General features: G+C 47.5%; 1 pseudogene; it reads right to left on the reverse strand.

Annotated features, from left to right (window-relative positions):
* Window positions 1-1,463: 1,463 nt before the first annotated feature.
* Window positions 1,464-5,163, reverse strand: LOC126990016 (autophagy-related protein 9A-like; annotated as a pseudogene).
* Between the last annotated feature and the right edge of the window lie 4,635 nt (window positions 5,164-9,798).

Genomic DNA, 9,798 nt, shown 5'->3' on the forward strand with positions numbered 1-9,798 from the left:
AAGAGAAATAGATGGGAGGGTTTCTAGAGTGCTGATTATGAGAGAGAGAGAGAGAGAGAGAGAGAGAGAGAGAGAGAGAGAGAGAGAGAGAGAGAGAGAGAGAGAAATATGAAACTGTTCCGTATCGATTAATAATGACAGGTTGGTTGGGGTACACACTCTCTCACACACACACACACACACACACACACACACACGCACAAAGGAATAATTTAGAATATGATATAAGCCGATAACGATAACAGAATAAAAAGTTAACTGATAAATACAACAAAGGATAATACAACCCTCACTACGACGCTGAGAGAGAGAGAGAGAGAGAGAGAGAGAGAGAGAGAGAGAGAGAGAGAGAGAGAGAGAGAAATATAATAATAATGTAGTGCCCCTGCTGCTCCCACCCCACCTGCGTGCCCCCGCCCCCAACCGACCACCACCTAGAAAGTGACGTCATCACCTCGACTGTTGCCAAGCACAACACAAAGCTCTACCTCTGCCCTGCCCCGAGTGTCCAAGAATAAGGTTTGTTAGCTAACTCACCCAACCACCAAGAAAATTATGTAAGCAAAACTCTATGGGTGATATTACTTCTTCGCTGTTTGCTATGTCAGACAGCATTGTAAACGACGTCAGCAGGTGCTATTTTACTAACGCCCTTCCTTCCCGCCTGTCCTGCCAGTAAGCGCGCTGAAGGGCAGTGCGTGGTGGGTTCGTGGCTGTGCTGGACAGACGGTGAGCACGCACCCCCTCCCCCAATCACTCCCTATTACTCTACCATCCCTTTACAGGTTACGTGTCTTGCAGTGTGGCATTACGACTGCCTGCCTGACTGCCTTACTAACTGTACCGCGTCATGCCACAATACCTACCATTTCCCCTGTGTAATGGAATGTTTACAATTCCTAGATAGCTACCCATGCTGGTGTGCGTCGTTACCACTACACTAGCTGCTATATTAGTAAAAAAATTTCCTGTCAAGCAGAGAAATCAGAAACGTAGTTTAGTTACAACTTATTTATTCAAACTATGTACAAAGGAAAGTTGCTTTATTGCGTAAAAGCACTGCATGGGAAGGGCAGTGAATGCGCGGTTCATTCACTGTCGATGCACAGAAATCACGATCCAATAAACTTTTAAGAAAATACAAAATTCTTAATTATGATACACTTTATACACAATAAAATTCTTAATTCTCATTGCCGTACTTTTGTCGGTTACAAGAGCTGTCACGGGTAAGGTTCAAACTACACCTACAAACATAATTATGTCGTAATGAATCAAACAGTGGTGGACTAGCACGTTAGGTTGCGCGGGCTAGTGAGCGGTCACAGCACGGCACAGCACAGCAAACACAACAGGGGCAGCACGCCGCCACACCGAGCCCACCAGCGGCTGGCGGCACCACCTCGTTCGACCCTTACTGTTAAGTATGTCAAGTGGCAACACTGAGGCTGACACAGTCCTACCTCACGGCTCGCCAAGGGGAGTCTTTCCTGCGCCCGCTGAAAGGACACAACCGGCGGCTCCTGAGGGTGGAGGGTGCAGAGTGAACACCCCACCAGGCGGACCCTGCGGCCCAGAGTTAGGTTGATGCGGCGCGTCGGAGTAGCTGTGGCGGTGGCGGTGCCGCTGGTGCAGCTCATGCAGGCACAGGGTGCTGAGGCTCATGTCCACCGTGGTGAGGTCCTGAGGCAGGCTGAGGGAGGCACAGGCTGCGACCCATCATGCTCGATGGGCCGAGGGTGCTGGGGCCATTACTGGGTCCCCTGCCGGACCAGACGTCATGCTACTGCCCAGGTTAGACTGCTGGAGGGAGGAGAGGATGCCTCCAGCAGTGGGGCCATGGCGGGAGCCCTCCACCTGAGACATTCTACCTGGAGGCCCCTGGGAGACCAGAGGGACTGTTGCAGCTGTCCTCCAACCCACGGTGGCTGCTGCAGTATGCTCGTGGTGGTCATACCAAGGCCGGCCCCGCCCGACAGGGAATTGAGAGAGGAAAATAGAGCGTTTTCCTCCTGTAGGGTGGGTAGCGCATTCACATCCCGCTGTGCCTGTGTGCGGAGGGCGTTGATGAAGGCCGTGGACCCTGGGAGGCTTCCACTTGGGGTTGGTCATGGTGAAATGTAGGAGAGATAGTTCTGTCTTGCCACCATCCGTCGCCATCTCTGGCTTCTGGGAGACCTCCAGGTTGACTCATCATGTCATCCAGGAGTAGGTCCGGCTGCCAGGTGGGGCTACCGTGTCGCCGGATGTCCATCTGGGCGAAGGAACACACGTCCCCCACCCCCACTACCTCCACTGTGAAGTTGCGGTAAAAGTCCACTATATCGAGAGCCTTGAAGCGGAGGCGAAAGATTAGGATGATTGGGGTGACAATGGGGGAGATGAGTTCCTCTACCATGTGCACAACGCGGTACTGGAACAGCTGCGAGAACTCCTTGCGGACGCGGGAGGTGTGTGCCTTCTCCCGCCAGTGGTCAGGGAGGTAATGCACTTCCGCCAATACCCTTCGCATCAGCATCTCGGGACAGAACACCAGGTTTTCGTCCGGTATGAAGACCCGGCAGCCGGCCAGCACTGCCCCGAGGATGGTCATTATGGTCAGGACGTGTTCCACTTGCAGAACATCCTCGTCGAACACAGTGAGCGCGGCGAGCACGGCAAACACGGCGCCACAGATGAAGGCCACGTGCCGCGCCACCACGGCCATCACGGGGATGAGAAAATGTTCATGCTGTGAGGCGGCGCGGTATCCACGATTCAGCCGTGCACTCATCTCATGGTCCAGCTCATTGAAGTGACGCAAGTAAACCTCCCGTAGTGCGACCAGCGGCGGCTCCCTAGGCTGCCTGGCTCCCGCTTCTGATCATCTCGGCGTAGTAGAAGAAGGAATACATTATCTGGAACAGCAGCACAAGGAACAGCACCGGTTGGCTATCCCAACATACAAAACCGCTGGTTGAGACGCTCAGCCAATTCATGCCTTTTTTCCGGCCGCTTGTACTCATCATGGAGGTGCCAGTTGTTTCTGAAGGGTGCCCAGGACCCCAGAAGAGGAGCATCTCAACGTTCATGCGCAGGCCCTTGGTGAGGGAAGACGCTGCTCCCACCAAGGGCAGCTCCAGCTTGAGAGGGATGATGTTCTGTTGACCATGGCGATGAAGTAGTTGGTGAAGCGGAGGATGCGGGTGGTAGATGTCAAGCTCGGTCAGCACCTCCTGTGGATGCACATGCGCTCCTCAACCTGGGAAAAGGACAGGAGGAGATTGAGGCTGACTGCCCTTTTGACAAGAAATATGGCAGTGGTGAGAATAGTATGATGACAGAAGGCACTGTATTTTTGGAGACATGTGTTGAGTGGGTGGGTGCTACCTATCATGATGAGAGTATTGTGGCTGACATAATTCTTGCATAAATAATGTTGCAAATTATTTTTTTGTTATTAGGAAAATCAACAGTAGTATTTATTATTCAAGTTAAGTTATCTGTGTTTTTAAAAGCAAATCTGACTCACATTCAATCAGCTGTTATTGAGCCTTGGGATAGTGTGCCTATTGCTGAAAGTGTAAGTTATCTATTCAGCCTAATTTGTTAAGTAATCCATCTTTTTTTGTGAATGAATGTGGTATTTTTCAGGCTCTAGGGCTCTGTGACTACAGGAGTTTTGTGTACGTACGATTCTGAGTTAGTTTAAATCATCTAAATCACCTGATTAGGTCTATAGTTGATCTTACACAATATTAATGTAGCCAAAGCAGATTAGCAGCTTTATTAAGCTTCTCACTGATTGTGGCAGTTCACTTTTTTTTTTAATTGATGCAAGATTAAGTGGGGAATTGAAGGTTTCAAGGAGCTTATTTCTGTGGAGAGATTGTGGGTGGAGTGCTTAAACTAAGGAAGAGAAACTGGAGAAATTAGTTTTCCTGTATTGAATGTATTATAATAACGGAAGGGAGGCTCCACTACAGTTTTGGTGAGTGAATACTGTAATGATGATGAGAATTGGGCCCGTTAGCAGCAAGGATTTTTGGTGCCTATTATCACTGGAATCTTAATTTTCTACCTAACTTCCCTTGGCCAAAGTAGTGGCCTAAACTATTTTTCAATACCAATTTGCAAAAGAGAATTTGAGATTGATTTGCCAGAGCAATGTAAAGATGATATTAACATAATTTTTATCATGTTGTAAAATAAAACCCTCATAGCGTAAATGATTATTCTCCAAGCATGTGTACAGTGTATTAGGAGAAACTGCAATAACAGAAGTAGAAAAATCCCGTAATGAACACCACTGAGTGCCTGGGATTGAACCGGACCTTCTGAGTAGAAGTCTGGGCAGCATACCCGACTGCACCACCGCTTACTCCACAGTGCGAGGCTGGGCGACAGGTATGGAGCGCAGAGAAGTGGCCTCTGTTGGCGCGTGACCTTTTAGCTCATTGGTGGCATGTGGTCAGTATGTTGCCCAGACTTCTACTCAAGAAGGCCCAGGTGTCAACTCCTCAGCACTCGATGGTATGTTCGATATGAATGAACAATCAAAACAAAAGGACCTGTAGTTTATTATTTCTCAAGTCTGAGTTGACACAATAATGCAGGTTCTGCTACTATTCACATTTCACTTCTGAAGAATAATCGTTTATGTACAGATGATTTTTATTCTAAAAAGATGATAAAAAATATCTCCATTATGCTCAGGTATATAATAATCATAGTATTATATGCGACATGTCTTCAAAATCATATTACATTACAACAACAATGTCGTAATTCTCTTTGCAAATTGGCATTGAAAAAATAGCTAAGTTACCTCTCAGCCCCTTTTGAAGTCTAAAAGAGAAAATTAGAAGTCTGGTGGTATAGGCACCAAATGCCCTTGCTCTGCCAACCAGGCCAATTAAAACACACTGCATAATCTGGCAGAGATACTACAATGTGATGATAGGAATGGATTTACGTACGTTTTCTTCTTCATATTTATCTTTTAGACTTACTTCCAGAGTCTGTGAAGTTTGTCAATCACTCAGTAGTAACTTTTCACACAGGCTCAGTTATCAAGAGTACCTAAATCACCTGTGACTGAGATTCACTGTCTATTGACTTTATCTCACCTCTAATTTCTTGAATATGCACTTCGAAGCAAGCTGTGGATAATTTTTTGGACATATTATGACACTTCCATGATACCTTTCTTACAAATAGTTCTTTTGCTCACAACGCTTGCTTTGCTTGAGTTCTCGATATGAACCCAAGCACTGTATTGGCTTTCTTACAGGCGGACTTGTGTTTTATTTGTTTCAAGTCACTGCTGATGGTGACCCTCAGGTCTTCTTTCCTCTTGCACAACATGTAGTGGTTCGCCACCCATGTGGTATGTGTGGTTGCTGTTTCTGGATCCGATATGCATTACTTTACATTTGGCAGTGTTGAAGGACATCTGCCATTTTTCTGACCACCGAGTGATCTGGTCCAGGTCCCTCTGGATAATTTCGCAGTCTGCCGTCGTGAGGGCCTTCCCACCCATCTTTGTGCCGTCGGCAAATTTTGAAAGCTTGGATTTTAATCCTAGTTCTAGGTCGTTGATATATATGTTGAAAAGTATGGGTCCCAGCACTGACCCCTGTGGCACTCCACTTGTGACCGGGAGCCACTCGGAGGCCTGTCCGTTGAGTACAACTCGTTGTTTTCTTCCAGTGAGCCAGTTCTTGATCCACGCTGTTAGATTGCAGCCTAATCCCGCCGACTTGAGTTTCTTGGGGAGTCTTTCGTGTGGCACTTTGTCAAAGGCTTTCTGAAAGTCTAGATATATAACATCGCTGGGGATATGATTATCCCAGTTTTCATAGATACCTTGGAAGAAGTCCAATAAATTGGTCAAGCATGAGCGCTTGTTCCTGAAACCGTGCTGAGCATCGGAAATGATGCTGTCTTCAAGGAACCTAACGAGTTTGTCTCTGATGATCTTCTCGAGGATTTTTCCTGCCACTGAGGTCAGGCTGATTGGTCTGTAGTTTAGGGCCACACTTTTGTCTCCCTTTTTGTAGATCGGAGTTACATTCGCTTGTTTCCAGTCTTTTGGGACTTTGTTTTGTTGTAGTGACAGATTGTAGATGGTGGTGAGTGGCTTGAGGATTTGCTGCTTGAGTTCCTTGAGCAGCCTGGGTGACAAGTCGTCGTGTTCGGTAGACTTGTTTGTCTCGAGTTTGTCTAGGTACTTCTTCACATCCCGTTCTTCGATTGTGCCAATTTCTAGGGGAGTGATTCCCATCGGTGGGGTAGGGCTCTCGGGTACGGACTGGGTATTCTCGACCGTGAACACAGACGCGAAGTTTCTGTTTAGGATTTCGACCATTTGTCTACTGTCCTGAGTTAGTACGTCACTTTCATCTTTTAAGGGACCGATATTGCTTTTTGTCTTCTTTTTGCCTTATATACGTGAAGAACTTTTTCGGGTTGGACTTGGCCTCGCGTGCAATTTGCTTTTCATAGTCGCGTTTACGCTGGCGAATGAGTGTTCTGCAAGCTCTGAGGCTTTGATGGTATTGTTCGTGTGCCTCGTCAGTGCCGTTTTCTTTGAGCGAGTTGTATTTTCTCTTCTTTAAATTAATCGCCGGTCGAACCTGGGTAGTCATCCATGGTGGGCTTGTGGCATTATTTGTTCTCCTTGTCTTCATGGGAACAGTTGTTCTCTCTACCTCCAGGAGTTTGTTCTTGAGGCCATTCCACGCTCCGTCCACAGGAGTGTAGGTCATGGGTTCCCAAGTTGTCTGGGTTAGCAGCTCACGAGCGAAATTAAAATTGGCTCTTTGGTTGTCTGGAATCTTGGACGTGTTTTCGGTGAGTTCATGGTCTGTTCTGAGCTTTAGGCGGATTAGGTGATGGTCACCCAACCATCCAGTTTTCGCCGACTTGATATCTCATGTGAGATCTGAATCACTCACGAGTACTAGGTCTAATATGTTATTTTCCCTCGTCGGTTGGGTAACAATCTGAGTAAGAAAAGTGTCTTCTAACATTTCGAGCAATCTGTTACCCTCCCGATCTCCAATCATCGTGGTCCAGTCAATGTTGGCACAGTTAAAGTCCCCGATAATGACTGATTGTTTGTTTTGCGTTACGGTATGGATTTCTTCGTACAGCGCTTCGTCGTCCGCTTCTTGTTGCTTTGGAGGTCTGTAAACGGTTCCAATCGTTATTTTGTTGTGCTTGCTAGTCTGCAGTTCAACATATACTGTGTCATATTTCTCTGAGTCTCCTTTGGTTACTTCCACGGCAGGGTATTTGTTCTTGACGTAACAGATAACACCTCCTCCTTTCTTGTGAAGTCTGTTTTTGTAGAAGCTCTCGTATCCTGGAATTGAGAATTCGGTCATAAGGTGGTCAGAGGTGGCCCACGTTTCGGTGATGGCAATCACGTCCGGACTTTCTACGTCAACGTAGGCAAGTAACTCATCCCGTTTGGGTATTAAGCTCCTCGCGTTGGTGTATAGGACAGAAATGTCCTTCTTGACTTCAGTGCTTCGAGGCACAGTAGTCCGGTGTCTGCGTGTGTTTTCTGTTGGGGGCGTTGGTGTATGATGGGCGGGCTCTATTGGTTGGTTGTTTACGATACTTTGGTGCCCCTCCCGCGCTCGGAGTTTTTTTAGTACAAAAGTACCTCCTCGTTCAGCAGCCTACCAAGCTGTGCTGAGCCAATCGCATTGAGGTGAAGACCGTCAGGACGGAAAAGGTCGGGGTTATCAAAGAAATGATCCCACACATTTGCGAACGAAACTTCGTTGTCCTGACAGAGGTGCTTCAGTCTGTTGTTGATGTTTGACGCCTTTCTGTGGAAGCCTGTAAAGGCGTTGATTCTCGGAAGAATCCCGGAGACAATGATGTGGCGTGACTTCTCCTTGTAGCGGCGGATTACTCGTCGGTAGTCGGCTAAAGTTTCCTCTGTACGCGTTGTTTGAACGTTGTTCGTCCCAGCGTGCAAAACAAGAGTGTGTCCTGTTCCGTGGTCTGAGACGAGGTCTGCTGCTTCTTCTATATCTTGTAGTTTTGCACCAGGAATACAGTAGCGTCTCCTGTTCTTGATACTTCGTCCACAGAACTCAGTCAGTTGTTCTCTAACAATGCTGTCACCCACCAGGAGGAGGAGGAAGACAAAGGTGGTATAATTTACGAGAAATATTATGTTCGTGGGGATCAATGGCGTGTGTGTGTGTGTGTGTGTGTGTGTGTGTGTGTGTGTGCGGGGGGATACCGTCCACACACACACACACACACACACACACACACACACACACACACACACACAAATCACGGTCATAAATCACATCTCGACCCACACAACAAACATTTAATGGCCGTGGGTTGACACTTTTCTCCCTCCCTTCCCTCCCTTTCCTCTCCCTCATTCATTCTCACCTCCCTACCTCCCTACCTTACTCTCCCTCCCTTCCTCCTTTCCTTTCTCTCTTTCTCCCTCCTTTCCTCCCTTTCCTCTCCCTCATTCTCACTTCCCTACCTACCTTCCTTTCTCTCTCCCTCTCTCACCATCCAGGGGTCAGTGCTTGGACCCATACTTTTCATCATATACATATATCAACGACCTAGAACTAGGATTGAAATCCAAGCTTTCAAAATTTGCCGACGACACAAAGGTGGGTGGGAGGGCCCTCACAGCGGCAGACTGCAAAATTGTCCAGAGAGACCTGGACCAGATCACTCGTTGGTCAGAAAAATGGCAGATGTCCTTCAACACTGCCAAATGTAAAGCAATGCATATCGGATCCAGAAACAGCAACCACACATGCCACATGGGTGGCGAACCACTACATGTTGTGCAAGAGGAAAGAGACCTCGGGGTCACCATCAGCAGTGACTTGAAACAAATAAAACACTGCAAGTCCGCCTGTAAGAAAGCCAATACAATGCTTGGGTTCATATCGAGGAACTTCGAATACAAGACGCCGGGAGCTATGTTATCCTTGTACAATTCGCTGGTAAGGCCCCACCTGGAATACGCCGTGCAATTCTGGTCTCCTAATTACAGGAAAGACATTGAATTACTTGAGAGAGTACAGCGCCGCGCCACGAAGATGATACCATCACTGAGGACGAGGCCCTATGAAGAGCGACTCGAGCGACTCAACCTCTTCACGTTGGAAAAGAGACGCCTGCGGGGAGACATGATACAAGTCTTTAAGTACCTGAACAAGCTCAGCAACGTTGATCACTCCAAACTCTTCACGCTACAAACCAACCTGAGAACAAGAAACAACGGAAAAATAATTCAAGCAAAGCGATGCAATACCGACATCGGCAGGAATTATTTCTCGAATAGAGTTGTTCGCCACTGGAACAGCCTTCCTGCAGAAGTGGTTAGCGCAGAGACCATCAACTCCTTCAAGAAACGCATTGATCGCCACTTTGCTGCATCGGGAGTGAACTGAACGTTCCCAAGAGTAGATACACAAGTGCTTTAATCCTTCCCTGCAAGCCACTCCTATGGCAAACGGATTGATTGAATCACTGAACGCAGGCAGCCTAGTAAAGAGCCAACAGGCTTTCTGCTGCCTGCTAGTCCATGTTTCCATGTTTCTTCCTACTCCTCCTTCTCCTCCTCCTCCTCCTTCTCCTCCTCTTGCTCCGGACGTAAAGAAAAGCCTCTGCGTCGTTTCTATATTTCATTGTGTTTACCATTGTTTTTTTTTGTACCCCGAGTGTGTATGGGGAGCACTCAGAATTTATGGCTTATATGTATGTAGATCCACCCCCCCCCCCTCTCTCTCTCTCTCTCTCTCTCTCTCTCTC

The sequence above is a fragment of the Eriocheir sinensis genome, unplaced genomic scaffold, assembly GCF_024679095.1.
Source record: "Eriocheir sinensis breed Jianghai 21 unplaced genomic scaffold, ASM2467909v1 Scaffold1411, whole genome shotgun sequence".
In the NCBI taxonomy this organism is placed as follows: domain Eukaryota; kingdom Metazoa; phylum Arthropoda; class Malacostraca; order Decapoda; family Varunidae; genus Eriocheir; species Eriocheir sinensis.